This window comes from Cetorhinus maximus, chromosome 18 (assembly GCF_964194155.1).
Source record: "Cetorhinus maximus chromosome 18, sCetMax3.hap1.1, whole genome shotgun sequence".
Lineage (NCBI taxonomy): Eukaryota > Metazoa > Chordata > Chondrichthyes > Lamniformes > Cetorhinidae > Cetorhinus > Cetorhinus maximus.
Genome location: NC_135896.1, coordinates 73547912 through 73571453, shown reverse-complemented (window position 1 = coordinate 73571453; position 23542 = coordinate 73547912). Strand labels below are relative to the sequence as shown.

The window sequence follows — 23542 nt, the reverse complement described above, 5'->3', positions numbered from 1 at the left end:
AAGCTCTTCCAGAGTGTGGTGCTGTGGAAGTGACTCAGTGGTATCATTGCACACTATAGATTGTTGGTTTAGAAGATTGTGAAATGTTCTGCCCAATGAGAGAATATCTCATGCCTATTTGTTTGGAGCTGATTACCATCTGCTGAGAGGATGGTTGTCACATTGTTGATTTTGGGACCATAGACTGCTCACATGTAGAGCTTTCAGGTCATTTTTATAAGCAGCTGCTTGAAGGTCGTCAGCCTTGTCTACTCACCATCAGTTCTCCATCTCTCTTAGTTTGGCTTGCACGTGTTTTGAGTGAAGAAGGTATCTGATGTTCCTTCCTGGTGATTTACTACTTTATGTGTAAAACCTTGTAAAGGTGACTGCCTCAACGAGTCAAAAGCAAAATACTGTGGATGCTGGAACTCTGAAATAAAAAGTGAAAATGCTGGAAATACTCTGGTCAGGCAGCATCTGTGAAGCAAGAAACAAAGTTAACATTTCATGACAGCTTTCATCAGAACTCAATAGTGAAGTGTCTGAATGAAATCCTGCTTGGGCCACAGCTAGAGTAATGTACATGATTCTGGTTGCTATTACTGTAATTGGTTGTCCAGGCATTGGAGGCAGTGCAGAAAAATTCAAGCAAGGTGATGTCTACCGTCCTTAAAACATCTGAGCTGTGAGGAGAGGTTGAAGAGCCAAGGATGGTTCATTCTGGAGAGAAGAAGGTTCAGAGAAATAGTCATCAATTCAACTTAAGTGGATAAAATGAACCCCCATTGACCAGATTCCAGGAACGGTAGAACCAAGAAACATGGGCTCAAGCTGAGAAAAGGGAGGGTACACAGTTCACATTTCACTGGTTTATGCAGAAGTGGTGAATGTGTAGAAAGGTGAAAGTTGATAGTGTGGAGAATTTAAAGGGAAATCAGATAGTTGAAGGAATTCCATAAGTATTAGGTAATGAACTTGGTCAGATGAAGTCTGCCTTGTTTGGCTCTGTACTTTTTTCATTACTACCTAAAGCATTTAATGTATTTACTCAAGTGTCATGTATCCTAAATGCAATGGGTTCAGATGTGAATTGTAACTTAACCTGGCAAACTGGAAGTGCCCATCCATGCAGAGGTGCCACTTGAATTGGGTATTTCACAAGCCTTTGCTAACGAGCCTTTTTGAGGATATAAGGTGCTTACAGTCAATTGGTTAATTGATTATTGTGATCTTCAGTTGATCTACTCCCTAGTGGCTGTTGGATACAAAGAGCAACAAAGAATATCCTGATATGAATATCCTGACCTGTATTAAGTTGCCTGCCTTCCAGGGACAATTGATTTTACTCCTTTGGAACTTGTTAATTACATTTCTCTCTTTGAATCCACAGCTAGCATTGAGATGAGCAGACTCTGGTGACATACAGCCGTTTGCTTCTTATCAGGTTTCCAGCATCCACAGTATTTTGCTTTTATTTTTGCTTCTTGCCTTGTTGTAAAATTTAGGAGTCCATTCAGATTTCCATAGAATTACTGTTAGGATTGCATAATGTATTCAAAGAATAATAACGTCTGTGGGAGGAGGGGGCATGGTTTCTTGGATTTGCCCTCATAAATATTCATATAACTAGAATGCATTGTCAATGACCACAGTGACAGGATTGATAACATCTGTAGCAGAAAACAATACTGCAGTGATGTTATACAATATTGAGACTATCCCTTTGATCATTTTTAGTGGCCGATTGATACATTGTTCATTAATTCTGCAGTTTTAAAACCTGATCAGAATATTGCCTGCAATCCTGCTGTAACATGCAAAATTCATGCATTCTTTGAACACCTATGTCCTTCAGGGCTTGGTGAGTAGTGGTGTTACTGAATGTCTCTTGGTGATGTACATTTAACTCTTCCACCTAGAGTACATACTGTGTCCTTATTACCTTCATTGCTTCTTACAAGCAATGCTCAACATGGAGGAGCACTAATTCATTAGTTGATTATAGAGGCGTTTGATTAGTACAGTTCTGAGAGTATGACTGTCAGACTGTTGCTTGAATAGTTTTATGGGACAACTCACTCAACTTCAGCACAAGTTTCAGATGTTGGTGAAGAAGACTTTGGCAGGGCTGGCTGTGCCTTTTTTAAAATCTGAATCCAGTGCCTAGGATGAAGCCGAGTGGCCTATCTTTTTTAAATTTTCATCCTTTAAAGTGGTTTGATAGAACTGAGTGCCTTCCTTGGCTATTTCAGAGGGCAGTTACTCTGGGTTTGAAGTCACATGTAGGCCAGATTAGTGAATTACATTCGTGAAACAGTTAGATTTTTATGACAAACCAATTACTTCTTCTTGGTCACCATGACTAATGCTAGCTTTTCATTCCAGATTTACTTTTAAATTAAATTTAAATTCTGAACCTGCTATGTTAGGATTTCAAATTCAATTTATCTGATTATTAATCCAGGCATCTGGATTACTGATCCAGTCACGTAACCATACGTGTTTGGGTTAGTGAAGCCTGTATCCAACAATTAATGCCGAATTGTGATACTGAAGAATGCATAAGATGATCAAAGATGTTATGACCATCTTGAATAATAGAACACTCCACCTCCACCGTTTTGTTTACAGGCTAATATACTGTTTTGAGTTTATTTACAAGTAAAATGATACTTGGAAGCCAAAAAACACAACCAACTTACTAAACGGCATAATACTTGAGCAAACTGGAATTGATCCACAAGAGATTTATATATATCACTCCAAAATTCCTGCTTGTAGTCTCTTGGCATGTAACTGTTCCTTTGGTCAGAACTGCTGGACTACTCTTTCCATGTTCTTAGGCATTTCAGATGAGGTATTACAACAGGAATGTGTGAGTCACAGCCTTAGAATCAGTGAATTGAAAATATTATAGATGCCAGAGGTAATTTAGGGGGTGTTGTGTTCCTGAGACTGAGGTTTTTCTGGAAGATCACTTCAAAGGTGCCCACTTTCCTAATTGCACAAATCCTGCAATCAGCATCACCAAAGCAGATTATCTGATCAATGTCTCATTGCTGTTTGTGGGACTTTTCCAGGACCAAATTCGCTGCTGTTTTTTCTTGTATTATAATAGTAACAATGCTTCAAAAGTATTTCATTGGTTGTGAAGCACATTGAGACATCCTGAGGCTGTGAAAGATCCAAAGCAGTTACATTGTTTTGGACTCCACTAATTGCTCCCCGATCAATTTGGCACCCTTTTAATGACCAGTGTCTCCCTTTACAAGCGGCCATTAGCCATCTGTGTCGTGCCCTATGTGTGCCTGTTTGTGAAACTGCTAGTGGTAATCTCAGTTAGTGTTGTCATAGTTAGAGTTTGTTTGTTTAGGTGTTAGCTAGAAATCTGAAATGGTGGTCTTAAGAATGTGGCCTTAAGTATGCAGCCTTGCTCAGGTTGTGCTGCTATAGCTGCTTCCTCTGTTGCCTTTTATAATAGACATCTTCTTGCAAGAATGCAGAGCATAAATCCATGGAGCTTAGTGAAGGTAAACTATATATGGTAGTATTGATTATCCTAGCCTATTGACTATTTTGAACTCAATGATGCACCTGGCCATATGACAGCCCCATACTGATTCAGAGTAAGTTGTATTTCGGATGGGAGGAGGTTTAATTTAAACAGCCCTGATTTCTTTTCCTCTCTACCCGTCTGCAAACAGGCGTTTTTGATTTTTGATCTCCCCCTTTATAAGTGGTGTATTTTCTGCAACCCTTCAGTTTTTGGAGTGATCCAACTCTCTATTAATAACTTCACAACAAACTTGAGATAGGGTAAAATCAGAGGGCTAGCTTATTCTACACACACTCAGAAAAACGCGGGAAGGAGATTCGCACATAGCCCCCGGTACAGACACACAATAAAAGAGGGATAAGGGAAGGAAAGAGGTACAGGGCAAAGACCACAGACAAAATAAAAATTGTTTCAAATGGGTACTGTTTATGGTGTGGTCATCTATTGAAGCAATATAGTGGCATAAATGGATAGACGACCGCACCATAAACAGTAGCCATTTGAAACATGTCTGCACCATAAATTATTGTTCCACATAAGTCCAGAATCAAAAGTCCAGTGGTGTATCCCTTCAGAGGTTAGCTGGCTGAAATTGATGCCGGATGATCTACTTTTCCGATAGTGCTGACTTCCACAATGGGAGAAGCACGTAGAGTTGAATCAGTCCTGCAGTAGGCACTAGCTCAGATTTTCCAGTAGAAAACAGTGTAGATGAGGGCCAGGCAATTTAAATCTGGACAGAGCTCTGTTTCTGCTGCTGCTTTGTTCATGGAAGATGACAGGTTGCCTGGATTCTGCTCCATAATTTTCAGGGCCCCTTTGTCCTTGCAGAGGTATTGTCTCTGGTGGTCAGAGCTCTGCCTTAGAAACGTAAAGGGTCTTTATGCATTTACTTGGAATTTGATTTCTGCAGTCATGGGGCATTCATGCCTCTTTAGAGACAACAAGATCTTTGCTGTTTTCTAAAGGCTAGAAATTCCTTTGGGGTGAGCCGTAGCTAGTCAGGCTTCAACTGGTGTAAAGCCATTTGTCCATTTAAAAATAAAAATTAAAGTAACCAGGATGATATATTTCGTTCATATCTTCTGGGCATGACAGTTGGTACATCTCTGGATAGATGGCATGACTGTCATCCAATACATGATTAAATAGTTTGAAACTCAATCTCAGTTCTCTGTGTACCACAGGTTTTGGTCAGCGCATCATCTAGCCGTGTAGTGTTGCGAAAATATAATAATTCCCATACTATTGTGATTTATTGTAAAAGTAGGTTAATAGTGGGATTCGGATAGTTTGTGTGTCTGGGATTTAATTGAATTGGAGACAGCTGGCCTGGAGGCTTTGACTCATCAAAAGAAGCTAGGTTTGAAATGCTAAATACGTAAACATGGCTAAAGTCTTAGAATGTAAGGTGAGGAGAATTTGCATTTTTAGATAAATCAGGGCAGTTTGAATTTCAAAGAGATGGTAGGATGTTGACACCTAGCTAGGAAAGCCGGGCAAAACAGTGTTTATTTTTCCCAAAGGTTACTGACAACGTTAACTTCATGAAAAGATTTATATTATGAGAAAGGTAAAGTTCCAAAGACACATAGGAACAATGGGATTTACATTAAAAGGGGGGAAACATGTATAAAGAAGAATGAGGCTACGTGTTAGGGAAGTCATTGTAAGATCTACAGAAGTGTGAGAAGCCTCCAGTATTTGTGCATTAAGCCTGCTGTCCACAGAAACTGAAGCTGGGAAAACCACTTTGAATTCTACTGTCCAGGGTATTGTGTTGACTTGCCTGGATCTGTTTAAAATCTATTTTTTTTTACTGTTGCCTTTACGGAGGTGTAACTGGAAGCCAGATTAATTAGAGGTTTTGGGAGTTATTACAGTAATTTGTAGACCTATGCATGAGTTTGAAATCTTTTCTTTTGTCAATAAATGTTTAATTTAGTTTTTATAAAGTCTTGGTGGATTTATTACTTCTGAATTCAGGGCTCGCATCTTGAAATAAATACAAATTGCAAAACTGTTGTGATAGCATGATCAAGCTTCTCTTGTGGATTTGATCCGCCTGGCACACATCATCTGCCACGTCATAACAGTAGACAGAACTGAAATCGATATAGAATTCATAAAGTTGCATCAAACTTTATAGCACAAGACACGTTCGGCCCAACAGGTCTATAAACAGGCGTTTATACTGAACTAGGACTTTCTCCCACCTTACACTGGATGAAGTAAGATCAAGAAGTCCAGAACATTTTACTGAAGTGGTGTTACCCAGCAATATGCCTCTTCACATCTCCAGTCATTCGTTCTTGCTTTAAGCTCTGGGAATTAGTTGATGTTGAGATTTCTACGTATTTTCCCCATTACCCAAAATATTATAAATCTTAGAGTGGAAAAGTGAACGTAATTCTGGTAGCAACTTTTTGGCATGTCAAAACATTGTTTTTTACACATCAACATTGAATAGTGCCTGTCCAAACTCTTCACTCTGCAAGAGGGACATCTCTCCACTGCCAGACCACGTCTGCATCTTGACCCAGCCAGCATCTGGTTTTTGGCTTGGCTGTTGAAACAGAATCCTGCATTGAACATGAATCAACATCAATAATTAATGTAATATTGACTTACCATTATGGAAAAAAATTGTCCTTGCCTTCAGCTGAGTATATTTCCCTGTCTCCTGGTGCATACCATACATTATGGAATACTGTTGCCTTGATTTGTGCCTGAAACCCAGTTCAAAATTCGTGCATCTTTCTGAAATTTCAATTGTTTTTGAACCTCTGACATTGAGTTTGTATCCCTTGATGATGTCTCGCTTTATGAATTTTGAGTCCTACAAGACAATTGCTGACCCAAAGTGGATCCAAATTGAGGTAACCTCTATTTAAACCTGGTGGTAAATGGAGCCTGTTGTACCTGTGATGGAACAGTTCATTGCACTCTGGTTTCAGTTTACATATTTACATGCATGCTGATTACGTTCATCCCCCTCCTATGAAAGCACTGTGCAACTCGTGGAATTCTTGACTTGCAACAATGCCAATTCACCAGGTATGCTAACTATTTCTTACCTGCAGTACCAAAGTCCAAGTGTCTTATTACTAAGCACAGACTTGCAAAATGGTTAGGAGCATATATTCTCTATTGTTGCGTTTTTTGGCATGAAGTCTAGTGGTTCATTGAAAGATCATTCCACCTGTTCTGTTGGTTGTTTCTTGGGCAGCATAGCAACACACTTCAATTCATAATATATGCGAAGACACCATTTTAATAATCCACACACTTCTAAACTAAACACTACTGCTTGGATTTTGCGACTATTAATGATGATGGCATTGGCAGATCTGTCATGCTGATTGGCATCTGTACCTCACTACACTGCTCACCAAAGTCCCTGTTCTTCTAGAGCAAAGTACTATTTGGTTAGCTCCAGTAGTGTGTGAAGAATTTCGATACATATTGTTAACCAGTAGGTTAAAGAGAACAGTTAATGGACTTCAAAATATCAAAATAAATGCCCTTTGAACATTCTTAATGAGAGCAATTTATATCTGCTTCATTGCTATTCTAAATGCACTGAATTGTAATAAGACCATAAGACGTAGGAACAGAAATAGCTCATTCAGCCCATCGAGTCTGCTCTGTATTCAATGAGATCATGGCTAATCGGATGATCCTCAACTTCACTTCCCTGCCTTTTCCCCATAATCCTTGATTTCCTTACTGTTTAAAAATCTGTCTATCTCAGCCTTGAATATACTTAATGACCAAGCCTCTACAGTCCTCTGCGGTAAAGAATTCCACAGATTCACTACCCTCTGAGAAGAAATTCCTCCTCATCTGTCTTAAATGGGCGACCCCTTACTCTGAGATGATGCCCTCTGGTCCTACACTCTCCCACAAGGGGAAACAGCCTCTTTGCATCTACCCTGTCAAGTCCCCTAAGAATCTTATGTTTCAATAAGGTCACCTCATTCTTCTAAACTCCAATGAGTACACGCCCAACCTACTCGACCTCTCCTCATAAGAAAATCCCTCCATCCCTGGGATCAACCTAGAGAACCTTCTCTGGACTGCCTCCAATGCCAGTATATCTTTCCTTAGATAAGGGGACCAAAACTGTTCACAGTATTCTAGGTGTTGCCTAACTAGTGCCTTGTATAGTTTTAGCAAGACTTTCCCATTTTTATACTCCATTCCCTTTGAAATAATGGCCAACATTCCATTTGTCTTCCCTATTACCTGCTGAATTTCTATGCTAGCTTTTTGTGATTCATGCATGAGGACTCCCAAATCCCTCCGTACTGCAGCTTTCTGCAGTCTTTCTCCATTTAAATAATATTCAGCTCCTTTATTCTTCCTGCCAAAGTGCACAACCTCACATTTTCCCACGTTATATTCCATCTGCCAATTCCCCCCGCTCACCCTTTTGCCCCTTGATTATTTGGTATTTTTGGAATGCTATTAGTGTCTTCTACCGTGAAGCCTGATGCAAAATATTTATTCAACAACTTTGCCATTTCCTGGTTCCCCATTATTATTTCCCCAACCTCATTCTCTAAGGAAAATAAGAACAGAATTACCTGGAAAAACTCAGCAAGTCTGGCAGCATCGGCGGAGAAGAAATCAGTCAACGTTTCGAGCCCTCATGGCTCTTCGGCAGAACTGAAGCATAGTTTCAACAAGGGAGAAATATAAATTGGTTTAAGGTGGGTGGGGGGGAAGAGACACATTGAGGGTGTGGTGTGAGCAGATAATCAAAAGATGTCAGAGACAAAAGGGTCAAAGAGGTGTTGAAGGTGGTGGTCTTTGTCTGAGAAAAGTGCTAATTAAGAATGGAAAACAGAATATTCAAAGTACAGCTCTAGTGGGGGTGGGGTGGAAAGACTAAAGGTTTTAGTTTTAGATTTAAAAATAATGGAAATAGGTGGGGAAAGAAGAATCTATATAAATTATTTAAAAAAAAGGCGGGTGGGGGGGGGAAAGAAACGGGGTGGGGATGGGGGGAGGGGGAGTTTAAGATCTAAAGTTGTTGAATTCAATATTCAGCCCAGAAGGCTGTAAAGTGCCTAGTCGGAAGATGAGGTGCTGTTCCTCCAGTTTGCGTTGGGCTTCACTGGAACAATGCAAACTGGAGGAACAGCACCTCATCTTCCGACTAGGCACTTTACAGCCTTCTGGGCTGAATATTGAATTCAACAACTTTAGATCTTAAACTCCCCCTCCCCCCATCCCCACCCCGTTTCTTTTCCCCCCCCACCCGCCTTTTTTTTTAAATAATTTATATAGATTCTTCTTTCCCCACCTATTTCCATTATTTTTAAATCTAAAACTAAAACCTTTAGTCTTTCCACCCCACCCCCACTAGAGCTGTACTTTGAATATCCTGTTTTCCATTCTTAATTAGCACTTTTCTCAGACAAAGACCACCACCTTCAACACCTCTTTGACCCTTTTGTCTCTGACATCTTTTGATTATCTGCTCACACCACACCCTCAATGTGTCTCTTCCCCCCCACCCACCTTAAACCAATTTATATTTCTCCCTTGTTGAAACTATGCTTCAGTTCTGCCGAAGAGCCATGAGGGCTCGAAACGTTGACTGATTTCTTCTCCGCCGATGCTGCCAGACTTGCTGAGTTTTTCCAGGTAATTCTGTTCTTATTTTGTTTTGGATTTCCAGCATCCGCAGTAGCTTTTAGCTTTTTGTTTTTATCATTCTCTAAGGAGCCTGTGTTCACTTTGGCCTCTCTTCCTTTTTATATATTCAAAGAAGCTCTGCCTTTTTATATTACTTGCTAGTTTACCCTCAAAGTTTATTTTCTCCCTCTTAATTATTTTTTTGGTCACCTTCTGTTGATTTTTAAAACTTTCCCAATCCTCTGGCTTACCACTAACCTTTGCCACATTGTATGTTTTTTCTTTTGATATTATCCTTAACTTCCTTGGTTAATCATGGTTGGTTTATCCCCTTCTGAGAATCTTTCTTTCTCACTGGGACATATCTTTGTTGTGAGTCATGAACTATTTTCTTAAACACCTGCCATTGTTCATCAACTGTTTTTTCTGCTAAACTCCTTTCCCAGTCCACTCCAGCCAACTCTGCCCTCATTCCTTTGTAATTACCCTTATTTAAGTTTAGCACAGACGTTTCCGACCCAAGTTTCTCACTCTCAAATTGAATACTAAATTCTACCATGTTATGGTCACTGTTTCCTAGGGGATCTTTTACTCTGAGATTATTTATTATACCTACCTCATTACACATTACCAGATCCAAACTAGCCTGATCCCTGGTTGGCTCCACAACATATTGTTCTAGGAAACTCTCCCAAATACACTCTTATGAATTCTTGCTCGCGGTTACCTCTGCCAATTTGATATCCTTTCTTTATTCAACAAATGGTACCCAGAGGACTGCTAAATTGGCTGGCAGTGCTTTTTATTATTGATGAAATTTTCGACCATCCAAAATATAACAAATTAAGTAATCCTGCAAAACAAATCACATTGTTCTATTAAAATATTATATGCAGGTGAAATTCCTCAAGCTAGCTTATACAATAGAACCATTAACTAACTTGAAGCATTCAGCATTTTTCAAACAGAAAACATCCGCCCACTGCTGAAGTTGAGCTGGATAGTAAGTGGTCTTGTTTTCCTCAGTTAAAGGTGCTATAATAAATGCAAATTGTTGTCTTGAGGAAATCGCTTGGAGAGAAATCGTTGTCCCTCACTGCACTGGTATGCAGGGAACAGTGTATAAATCTTGATGCGTAATGTGAGCTACATTTGTTTATATTGGTAGACATTGCTCAGTGTTGCCACATACAGATGACAACCTCATGAGAAGCACTGGTTCACAAAGCGGTTTCCTGAAGAAGAAAACAATTTGTACCTTTAACATGGTGAAACAAGACCGTTGACTAAGCAGCTCAACTTCAGCAGTGGGTGGGTGTTTTCTGTTTGAAAAATGCTAAATGCCTCAAGTCAGTTGATGTTTCTAATGTAGAAGATAACTTGGAGAATTTCACCTGCCTATGCTTAATATGGCGATGTGATTTGTTTTGCATGGTTACTAATTTGTTATAGTTTAGACAGTAAAGCAAAGGATCTCGTGAGTTTTGAGCAGCGGTGGAGGATATATAACTTGCTTTTGGTAAGAATGTTCAAAAGGTATCCATTTTGATTGGGGCCAAGTCTACGAATTCTCCGAGAACAGTTTAAGCATTATAAGAACATCAATAAGATATAGGAGCAGGGATAGGCCGTTTGGCCCCTCAAGCCTGTGCTGCCATTCAGTAAGGTTATGGTTGATCCGATTGTGACATTAACCCATCTTTCCTGCATGCCCTCAATTAAAAATGTGTCAAACTCAGCTTTGAATATATTCAATGACCCAGCCCCCACTGCTTTCTGTGGAAGGGCATGAGAAAAAATTTCTCCTCACCTCAGTCTTAAGGAGATCCCTTATTTTTAAACTGTGCCCCTTAGTTCCAGATTCCCCCACGAGGGGAAACATCCTTTCAGTTTCTGCACTATCAAGCCCCCTTAGAATCTTGTATTTTTCAATAAGGTCGCCTATCATTCCTCAACTCCATTGAGTGTAGGCCCAACTGCTCGATCTTTCCTTGTAAGACAGCCCTTTCATCCCAGGAATCAGCATAGTGAACCTTCTCTGAACCACTTCCAATGCAAGTATGTCCCTCCATAAGTAAGGAGACCAAAACTGCCCACAGAACTGTGTGGCCTCACCAATGCCCTGTACATTTTTAGCAAGACTTCCCTACTTTTATACTCCATCCCTGTTGCAATAAAGGCCAACACTCCATTTGCCTTCCTAATTAGTTACTGTGCCTGCAATGCTTGCTTTTTGTGATTCCTGTATAAGGACACCCAGATCCCTCTGAACCACCGAGTTCTGCAATCTCTTTCCATTTAAATAATATACTGCTTTTTGCCAAAGTGGACAATCTCACATTTTCTCATATTATACTTCATGCCAAATTTTTGCCCACTCACCCCACTGATCAATATAACTTTGAAGACTCTTTGTATCCTCCTCACAATTTGCTTTTCTACCCATTTTTTGTATCATCAGCAACTTTGGCTGCATTGTAGTTGGTCCCTTCATCCAAGTCATTAATATAGATTGTAAATAGTTGAGGCTGCAGCACTGATCCCTGTGGAACTCCACGAGTTACATTTTGCCAAGTTGAAAATGACCCAAGTACCCTGATTCTTGGGGTAATATATTAGCATGGATGGAGGATTGGCTAAGACCATGAGCTCTTATCTTGTGCAGTAACCTTTTAATGTGGCATCTTATCAAATGCCTTTTGGAAATCCAAGTACACATTGACTGGTTCCCCTTTATCCACTTTGCGTTTTACACCCTCAAACAACTAATAAATTTGTCAAACACCATTTCCCCTTCATAAAGCCATGTTGATTTTGCCTGATTGTATTATAATTTTCTAAATGTCCTGCTATTACTCCGTTAATGGATTCCAGCATTTTCCCAATGACATATGTTAGGCTAACTGGCCTATGATTTCCTACTTTCTGTCTCCCTCCTTTCTTGAAAAGAGGTGTTACATTTGCAGTTTTCCAATCTGCTGGTACCTTTCCAGAATCTATTTAATTCTGGAAGATTACAATCAATGCATCCATTATCTCTGCTGCCACTTCTTTTAAGATCCAGAATGCAGACCATCAAGCCTGGGGGACTTGTCAGCCTTTAGTCCTATTAGTTTTCCCCTTACTTTTTCTCTATTGATAGAGATTGTTTCATGTTCCACCCTCCCTTTTGCCTCTTGATTTTCTACTTTTTTTGTATCATCTAATGTGAAGGCAGAATCAAAATACTCGCTCAAAGTCCCTGCCCTTGTTTCCCATTATTAATTTCCTAGTCTCAACATCTAAGTGGTTAACACTATTTTTTCTTCTTTCATGGGATGTGTGTGTCACTTGCAAGGCCAGCATTTGTTGTGAATCCCTAATTGCCCTTGAACTGAGTGGCTTGCCAGGCCATTTTAGAGGGCAGTTAAGAGTCAACCACATTGCTGTGGGTCTGGAGTCACATGTAGGCCACACTGTGCAAGGATGTGAGGCAACCCGCCTTCACCACCCTCCCAGGCAGCGCATTCCAGACCGCCACCACCTTCTGGGTAAAAAAGTTTTTCCTCACATCCCCCCCACCCCAAATCTCCTGCCCCTCACCTTGAACTTGTGTCCCCTCGTGATCCTTCAACTAAGGGGAACAGCTGCTCCCTATCCACCCTGTCCATGTCCCTCATAATCTTGTACACCTCGATCAGGTCGTCCCTCAGTCTTCTCTGGTCCAACGAAAACAACCCAAGTCTATCCAACCTCTCTTCAAAACCTAAATGTTTCATCCCAGGCAACATCCTGGTGAATCTCCTCTGCACCCTCTCCAGTGCAATCACATCCTTCCTATAATGTGGCGACCAGAACTGTACGCACTACTCCAGCTGTGGCCTTACCAAGGTTCTATACAACTCCAACATGGCCTCCCTACTTTTGTAATCTAAGCCGCGATTGATAAAGGCAAGTGTCCCAAATGCCTTTTTCACCACCCCATTAACATACCCCTCCGCCTTCAGAGATCTATGGATACACACGCCAAGGTCCCTTTGTTCCTCAGAACTTCCTAGTGTCATGCCGTTCATTGAATACTTACTTGTCAAATTACTCCTTCCAAAGTGTATCACCTCACTCTTTTCAGGGTTAAATTCCACCTGCCACTTATCTGCCCATTTGACCATTCCATCTATATCTTCCGGTAGCCCAAGACACTCAACCTCACTGATGAAGGCAAGGCCGATAATGTGGTGTATATGGACTTCCAAAAAAGCATTCGATACTGTACCACACAGCAGACTTGTGAGGAAAGTTTATAGGTCATGGAATAAAATGGATGATATCAACGTGGATACAAAATTGGCTGAGCGATAGGAAACAAAGTAATGGTTCATGACTATTTTTCCGGCTGGAAGAATGTTTGCAGTGGAGTTCCACAAAGGTCGGTATTCACAGAATCACAGTGCAGAAGAGGCCCTTCGGCCCATTGAGTCTGCACCGACACGTGAGAAACACCTGACCTACCTACCTAATCCCATTTACCAGCACTTGGCCCATAGCCTTGAAAGTTATGACGTGCCAAGTGCTCATCCAGGTACTTTTTAAAGGATGTGAGGCAACCCGCCTCCACCACCCTCCCAGGCAGTGCATTCCAGACCGTCAACACCCTCTGGTTTAAAATGTTTTTCCTCGCATTCCCACCCTAAACCTTCTGCCCCTCACCTTGAACTTATGCCCCTTTGTGACTGACCCTTCAACTAAGTGGAACATCTGCTCCCTATCCACCCTGTCCATGCCCCTCATAATCTTGTACACCTCAATCAGGTTGCCCCTCAGTCTTCTCTGGCCCTATGAAAACAACCCAAGTCTATCCAACCTCTCTTCATAACTTAAATGTTTCATCCCAGGCAACATCCTAGTGAATCTCCTCTGCACCCCCTCCAGTGCAATCACATCCTTCCTATAATGTGGCAACCACAACTGCACACAGTACTCCAGCTGTGGCCTCACCAAGGTTCTATACAACTTCAACATGACCTCCTTACTTTTGTAACCTATGCCTCGATTGATAAAGGCAAGTGTCCGATATGCCTTTTTCACCACCCACTAGCATGCCCTCTGCCTTCAGAGATCTATGGACACACACACCAAGGTCCCTTTGTTCCTCAGAACTTCCTAGTGTCATGCCGTTCATTGAATACTTCCTTGTCAAATTACTCCTTCTTCCAAAGTGTATCACCTCGCATTTTTCAGGGTTAAATTCCATCTGCCACTTATCTGCCCATTTGACCATCCCGTCTATATCTTCCTGTAGCCCAAGACACTCAACCTCACTGTTAACCACCCAGCCAATCTTTGTGTCATCCGCAACTTTACTAATCCTACCTCCCAAATAGTCATCTATGTCGTTTATGTAAATGACAAATAATAGGGGACCGAGCACAGATCCCTGTGATACACCACTGGACACTGGCTTCCAGTCACTAAAGCATCCTTCTGTCATCACCCTCTGCCTCCTACAACTAAGCCAATTTTGAATCCACCTTATCAAATTACCCTGTATCCCATGTGCATTTGCCTTCTTTATAATTCTCCCATGTGGGACCTTGTCAAAGGCTTTGCTGAAATCCATATAAACTGCATCAACTGCACTACCATCATCTACACACCTGGTCACCTCCTCAAAAAATTCAATCAAATTTGTTAGGCATGACCTCCCTCTGACAAAGCCATGCTGACTATCCTTGATCAAACCTTGCCTCTCCACGTGGAGATAGATACTCTCCTTCAGAACTTTCTCCAATAGTTTCCCTACCACTGACGTGAGATTCACTGGCCTGTAGTTCCCTGGCTTATCTCTACAACCCTTCTTTAATAGCGGAACCACATTAGCTGTTCTCCAGTCCTCTGGCACCTCCCTCGTGGCCAGAGAGGAATTAAAAATTTGGGTCAGAGCCCCTGCGATCTCCTCCCTTGCCTCCCTCAGCAGTCTGGGACACAAATCATCCAGACCTGGAGATTTGTCCACTTTTAAGCCTGCCAACGCCTCCAATACCTTGTCACTCCCTATATCAATTTGCTCAAGAACCTCGCAGTCTCTCTCCCCGAGCTCGATACCTTCATCCTCATTCTTTTGGATGAAGACGGATATGAAGTATTCATTCAACACTCTAGCGATGTCCTCTGGCTCCATCCATAGATTGCCCCCTTGGTCCCTTATGGGCCCTACTCTTTCCCTGGTTATCCTCTTCCCATTGATATACTTATAGAATATCTTGGGATTTTTCCGACTTTTACCAGCCAGAGCTTTCTCATATCCCATCTTTGCTCTCCTAATTGCTTTCTTAAGCTTCACCCTGCACTTTCTATACTCCACTAATGCCTCTGCTGACTTGCTTCTCTTGTACCTGCTAAAAGCCTCTCTTTTCCTTCTCATCGTAACCTGAATATCTCTGGTCATCCATGGTTCTCTGGGCTTGTTACTCCTTCCTATCACCCTAGAGGGAACATGTTGAGCCTGCACCCTCCCATTTTGGGACACTTGCTCTTCTTGATTTATATATAAATGATCTAGATCTTGATACGCAGGGGACAGTTTCAAAGTTTGCGGACGGCACAAAACTTTGGGAGAATTGTAATCCCCGAGGGGGAGGGTGTAGAACTTCAAAAGGATATTGACACATTGGTGGAGTGGGCAGATAGGTGGCAGATGAAGTTCAATGCGAAGAAGTGTGAAGTGATGCACTTTGGTACAATGAACATGGAGAGACAGTATAAAATAAAGGATACTATTCTAAAGGGTGTGCAGGAACAGAGAGACCTGGGTGCATATTGTAGATAAGTAATTTAAAGGTGGCAGGACAGGTAGAGAGAGCTGTTTCTAAAGCATACAGTATTTTAGGCTTTATTAATAGGGGCTTGGAGTACAAGAGCAGGGAGGTTATGATGAACTTATATAAGACATTGATTAGACCTCAGCTGGAGTATTTTGTACAGTTCTGGGCACATTGGAGAGAGTGAACGAACGCGTTGGAGCGAGTGCAGAAGAGGTTTAAGCGAATGGTTCCAGGGTTGAGACACTTCAACTATGAGGAAAGATTGGAGAAGTTGGTACTGTTTTCCTTGGAGAAGTGAAGGCTGAGAGAAGACTTGATAGAAGTTTTCAAAATCATGAGGCGCCTGGATAGAGTAGATAGGGAGAAATTGTTTCTGCTCGTAAATGGATCGAGAACCAGGGGCACAGTTTTAAAGTGTTTTGCAAAAGAAGCAAATATGAGGTAAGAAAAAACTTTTTCACACAGCGAGTAGTTAAGGTTTGTAATCCCTGCCTGGAAGTGTGGGGGTTCAGTTGTGGCATTCAAGAGGGCATTGGATGATTATCTACATAGAAATAATGTGCAGGGTTACAGGGAAAAAGCAGGTGATTGGCACCAAGTTAAAATGCTCAAGAGAGCCAATGCAGACATGATGGGCCGAATGGCCTCCTACACCGTAACAATTCTGTGGAAAATATGTGGAAATAACCTATCAACTTGGATTGATTCTAATCATTTAATTATTTTCCTGACCTTGATCAGATCTCCTCTAAATCTATGTGTTTCTAAAGTTAAGAAAAAACAATGCTCCCCTTAGCTTGTCCTGCTTTTACTATCACACCTCCATTGTCCCTTTCACTGCTCTGAGAGCTGTTTTTATAATCTCCAGCTGTCATCGATACCCATCCCTGTCCTCCTGCAAAACATTTTCCTTAAGGGTGTAATCATTAAAATAAAGTCTGTTTTTAATCTAATTTGCCTTTGGACATAACCAGTTAGTCAATATGGTTTTAGTTGACTATGTGCCTTTTTTAATCCTAGGGATATCCAAAGCTTCCCTTTGTGTAAAGTTAGTTTTGAGAGCATTTCATTGATGTTAGTGTTGCTATTAACTCCACCTGGTAGAATCATTAAGTCAACTCTGTTCATATCATGTGCTATCTTGACAAATTTAATCCTCTTATGACGTGGTAGAATCATTAAGATTGGCTGATCATGTTAAATTTAATAATAATATGCTCCCTGTTGCCCAGGCGTTCCCTTACTTGGCGATCTGAAACAAGTCTGTACTAATCACATAGACCATTACTGTAATTTCCTAGGTTTTTTCCTCTAATGTTGTGTAAGGAAATAATTGTTCATATTTTAGTCACCCTGTCTTCAGCATGAAACAGATCACTATTGGACTATTGTCAGCCATGGCTCAGTTGGTAGCACTCTAATCACAAGGTTTGGAGTCTCACTGCAGGGCTTGAGCACAAAATTCAAGGTTGACGCTCCAGTGCAGTGCTGAACAAGTGCTCATTAGAGTACTGAGTGGTGCCTTTGAGATGAGATTTCAAGCCGAGGCTCCATCTGCCTCCTTGGTTGGATGTAAAAGATCCCATGGCATTATTTCAAAGAAGACCAGGAGAGTTATCTCTGCTATCTTGGCCAACGTTTATCCCTCATTCGACATTACAAAAACAGATTATCAGGTCATTCTTGCATTGTGAGATTTTGCTATGTGCAAACTGGCTGCCTGCCGTGTTTCCTGCATTACAACAGCGATTACACTCCAAAAGTACACTTTTGGCTGTAAAGCGCTTTAATGTCATAAGATCTGGTGGTTGTGAAAAGCACGATATGAATGCAAGTCTTTTTCTTTGAATACCTGGGAAGTTAAAATTCACAGGAATTCTCAAATATATTAACTATACGTGAATGAGAAATTTGTCAATGAGTCTGAGCGATTTACTTCACTTCTTTGTGGAATTATTTATTTTACCAATTCAGTATCTGTGACTAACTTGCAGTTTCAAGGCACCTTTGTAAGTCACTGCTGGTTATGCAGGGAGTTAGATCACATTTTCAGGACACATGTAACCAGTAGTTGCTTGAATTTTCTTGCTTTCAGTGGGTAGTTTGCTTCAGGGTTGGTGTAATTAAATTTAAAATGCTTCACATTTTCATTTTAATGAAGGTAATTCATCTATTGCTTATGACACAATTCAACTTTGTATTGGGCCAGCCAGTATGTGGACATAATGTTACCTAATCTATCTTGGGACATGCATGTCTTTCCACCTTCTCTGGCTGGATTAAAGATCAGTTTCCTATTTAGCTCAATAAATATATATCCACGATAGATCCGAATGGCATAGCTTTGAACTTAACACCGCATAATGTGGCGCAATATTGGCAGCCTTTGGAAAATAGAAAGCAAGCGTTTGTTAGAACAAGGCAAATGGTGAGGAATGCTGTGCAATTGAGACAGCTCACACTGTATGCCCATATTGTTAAGCTAGCTCCCTGTGAGAAGGAAATCAAGGTTGCATGTTACTCCCCACATAACTGAACAGTGAGACTAACTAGATGCCGATATTCTCATTTCTCACTACCTTTTATTCTGCAACAACTGCACAGAATGGATGAAAATATAAGTCAAGCATAGGAACATAGGAATTAGGAGAAGTAGTAGGCCATTTGGCCCTTTGAGCCTGGTCTGCCATTTAATAAGTTCATGGCTGATCTGGTTGTGGTCTCGGCTCCACTTTCCTGTCTGCCCCCCCGCCTCATAACTCTTGGCTCCCTTATCTATCAAAAATTTAAATAACTCAGCTTTGAATAAATTTAAAGACCCAGCCTCCACTAACTACTTTTCTGGAGAAGAGAAGTCCACAGATAAATAATCCTCTAAGAGAAAAAATTCTCCTCATCCCTGTCATAAAAAAAACTTATTCTTAAGTTGCGTCCCCTAGTTTTAGTCTCCGCCACAAGAGGAAACCTCCTCCAGGCATCCACCCTATCAAGGTCTTATGCTTCAATAAAATCATCTTTCCTCCTTCTAAACTCCAAAGGGTATAGGCCCAACCTGTTTAATGTTTCTTCATAAGATAAGCCCTTCATCCCATGAGTTGTGAACCTTCTCTGAACTGTTTCTAAAGCAATTATATATTTTTCCCAAATAAGGAGACTAAAACTGTACATAGTAATCCATATGTGGTCTCACCAAGGCCCTGTACAGCAGCAATAAAACTTCCTTACTTTTATATTCCATTTTTCTTGCAATAAATGCCAACTTTCCATTTGCCTTCCTTATCATTCGCTGTACCTGCATACTAACTTTGTGGTTCATGTATCAGGACACCCAGATCCTACACTACGACCAAGTTCTGCAATCCATTTAAATAGCATCCTGCTTTTTTATTCTTGCCAAAGTGGAGAACTTTACTTTTATCCATGTTACACTCCATCTTCCAAATTTTTTCCCACTCACTTAACCCTGTCTATATCCCTTTGCAGACCCTCTACCTACTCTTGACAACTCACTTTCCTAACTATCTTGATGTCATTGGCAAACCTAGTTACCAGACCAACCTTTGGTCCCTTCATCCAAGTCATTGATATAGGTTGTAAAAAGTTAAGGACACAACACTGATCCCTGTGGCGTTCCACTAGTTACAACTTGCCAATCTGAACAAGAACCATTTACCCCTACTCTGTTTACTGTTAGCTAACCAATCTTTTATCCATGCTAATATGTTACCCCCTACATCACATGCTCCTATCTTGTGGAGTAACCTTTTATGTAGCACCTTATCAAGCAACTTTTGGAAATCCAAGTACACTACATCTACAGGTTCCCTTTTATCCACCTTGAATGTTACTTCAGCAAAAAACTCTATTAGATTTCTGCAGAGAGGAACACGGTTAACGTTTCGAGTCCATATGACTCTTCAACAGAACTAAGGAAACATAGAAAAGAGGTGAAATATAAGCTGGTTTAAGGTGGGGTGGGACCAGTAGAGCTGGATAGAGGGCCAATGATAGGTGGAGATAGACAAAAGGACAAAGAGGTGTTGAAGGTGGTGATATTATCTTAGGAATGTGCTAATAGGTGACATTAAGGGAAGAAAGCAGGACAAGCAAGGTACAGATAGCCCTAGTGGGGGTGGGGTGGGGGAGGGATCGAAATAGGCTAAAAGGTAGAGATAAAACAATGGTTGGAAATACATTTAAAAATAATGGAAATAGGTGGGAAAAGAAAAATCTATATAAATTATTGGAAAAAAGGAAGATTGGAAAGGGGTGGGGATGGAGGAGAGAGTTCATGATCTAAAATTGTTGAACTCAATATTCAGTCTGGAAGGCTGTAAAGTGCCTAGTCGGAAGATGAGGTGCTGTTCCTCCAGTTTGCGTTGAGCTTCACTGGAACATTGCAGCAGGCCAAGGACGGCCCACATAAAGGTCTTACATTAGCTACTTTCCAATCCGCTAGGATCATTTCAGAATCTAAGGAATTTTGGAAGATTATAACCAATGTATCTACTATCTGTGCCATCACTTCTTTTAAGATCCAGGATGCAGGCCATCTGGTGCTGGAGACTTGTCGGCCTTTAGGTCCAATAGTTTTCCTTGCACCTTTTCCCTGATGATGGTGATTGTTTTAAGTTCATCCCTCCCTATCACCTCTTGATTAAGCATCTTTGGAAAGTTTTCCAAGTCTTCTTCTGTGAAGACAGATGCAAAATACCTGTTCAGCGTCTCTGCCATTTCCTTGTTTTCCATTATCAATTCTCCAGACTCTCTCTCTAGGGGACCAACACTAGCTTTTAGTTATTCTTTTCCTATTCAAATACTTGTAGAAACTTTAACTATCTGTTTTTATATTGCTAGCTAGCTTTCTCTCACACTCTGTTTTCTGCTTCCCCATTATCTTTTTAGTCATTCTTTGCTGGTTCTTAAAATCTGTCTAACCCTCTGACCTACCACTAATCTTAGCAGATTTGTACAGTGTTTCTTTCAATTTAATACTATCGTTAAATTCCTTATTTAGCCTCGGATGATGCATCTTTCTCAAAATGACTTTTTTCTCACTAGGATAAATCTTTGAGAGCTATTAAATACCTCCTTAAAAGTCTGCTACTGCAACACTACCTTTTAATCTAGTTTCCCAGTTCACCTTGGCCAGCTCTGCCTTTGTACTCTCATAGTTACCTTTTATTTAGGTTTAAAACACTAGACGTGGTCCCACACTTCTCCCTTTCAAATTCTATCATGATGTGATCGCTATCACCTAGAGGCTCCTTTACCATGAGGCTATTGAATAATCCTTATTCATTGCACATTACCAGGTCTAGAATAGCCTGCTCGCTGATTGGCTCTAGAACCTACTTTTCTAAGAAATTGCCCTGAAAACATCAAAGGATCTTGCAGAATTTGGATTGGAAAATATTAGTTTATTTCAATTGAAAAATGATACTGTTCAGTAATAGTTGTAAGATTTTGGCCTGCGAGTCGCAGATTACTCTGAACAGGGGTTGAAGTTGTAGGTGATTTTAAAAGTTTATTAAGAAGCAGCAGTTTAAATCTGATGCATAAGCTAAATAGATAGAAAAAAACATATGACCTGTAACAGATGAGAATGGTTTAATGGTCCCAGATGGGGAAAGCAGGAGAATGCTGATCTCCGTGGCTGGTGGTGGCAGTCTCTTCTGCTCTGAGCTAGCCAAAGTGTTAGGCTGAAGCCAGCATAGGTCGCTTTGAAAAGCACTTTCCTGCCTGAGGTCGTCTTGAGATAACCAAGGTGTTAGGGTGGAGCCAGCATTGGTCCACCTTGAACTTCTCTTTTTCTTTTGAGTGATTTTTCTCTCTCGAGCCCGTTTCTTTACTTTATTTCTGGAGGTCTTATGTTAATCACTTATTTAATTTTCCATTAGCGAGAGTCAGATACTCAAGGTAATCTCTCCTATTTCTACTGGAAACCTATGAAGCCTTCTCATGGCTTATTGCTTGCTAGGCCACCATTTAACCTTTTGGCTTACATATGGGTCATGTGATCGCTCCCTTTATTCAGGTTTAAGGATGTCTTGTTTCAGCACCTGTGTGAGAGACATGCCCTTGGCAGAGATAACAGCCAATGCTGTCCTGTTTGTCAACCCAGGAAGCTTTCTTCACATAGATAGAGAGAGAGAGCTATTTCTATAATATTCAATAAATTTCTTAGGATTTTATAAAGTTATTATACATTTTTTTTAAATAGTTGCTCATTACACCGTATTCAAGGAAATAAATTTCCAGTTGCATAGTGGGATTGTGTGCTGCAGTACTGTTGAGTAGGACCAGAGTTGAAGGACCCAGGTTTAATTTCTCTGATTCCACCAAATTTCTGAATGTGGCTCAGCATTGCTGAGGAAAAATCAAATGTAATGATTTGGCACTCTTGCAAGTTCTTGGTGGTTGGCCATGAGCAATGTGATTGGTAACAAGAGGAGGGGATAGACCAAGGATCATAACTGAAAAACAAAAGAGGAAATTAAAAGGGATTTCTCGCTTGCAGCACCTTTTAACGTAATAAAGTGGCCCAAGGTGCTTCATAGAAGCTTTATAAACTGAAATACAACACTTAAGGAGATATTAGGTCAGATGACCAAAAGCTTGGTCATAGAGATAGGTTTTAAGGTGTGCCTTAAAGATGAAAAGGGAGGTAGAGAGTAGGAATTGGGGCCTAGGCCGCCAATGATGAAGTGATTTAAAATTAAGGATGCACAGGAACGCAGATTATCTCTGTGGCTTGTGGGGTTGGAGATTAGAGGAAGGGAGGGGTGAATTCATGGAGAGATTTTGAAATAAGGATGAGAATTTTAGATAAAAACAAAATACTATGGATGCTGGAAATCTGAAAGAAAACAAAATTCTGGAAAAACTCAGCAGGTCTGACAGCATCTGTGGAGAGAAACAGAGTTGACGTTTCGAGTCCATATGACTCTTCTTCAGAGCTACAGAGAAGTAGAAATGTGTTGAAATTTATATTGTTTAAGGTGGGTGGAGCAGGTGAAGCTAGATAAATGGCCAGCGATAGGTGGGGGCAAAGAGATTGACAAAGATGTCATGAACAAAAGGACACTACCTTTAACACTCCCTTTGTCCTTTTGTTCATGACATCTTTGTCAATCTCTCCTTTGAGGGGAAATGGGAGAGAAGTTAGAGAAGGTGGTGAGTTCAGGGCTAGTGCAGGGGACAGCATTATGCAAATATGGCCAGGTGAGCTAATGGAAGGGAGACATGTGGCAGAGGCAGCTGATCAGGTTGTCTTGATCTTGGTGACAAAAGTCCATGAGCTCGTTGGGCGTGGTATTGAAGGTGAGGGTGGAGGGGACGGGGAGAGGGGTTTAAGAAGATGGTTTGCAGTGGAGAAAAGCTGTGAGTTATCTTTACATTCCAGGATGATCCTGGGATAGTGAGCAGTTTTAGCAGACGAGAGCAGGATCTGATCGTGTATTAAGTGGTCCAGCCAGATCTGGTGATGGATAGTTAAACTGGTTATCTGCTGTATCCTTTCTAGTCTGTGACCTTGAACTTAAGGGAGCAAGGATTA

The 23542-nt window shown here is 40.9% G+C and overlaps 1 protein-coding gene across 2 annotated transcripts in view; it reads left to right on the top strand.

The window, feature by feature from the left end:
* LOC144693247 (tau-tubulin kinase 2-like) overlaps positions 1-23542 on the top strand; it is a 313940-nt gene that overhangs the window by 78359 nt on the left and 212039 nt on the right. The window lies entirely within an intron of this gene.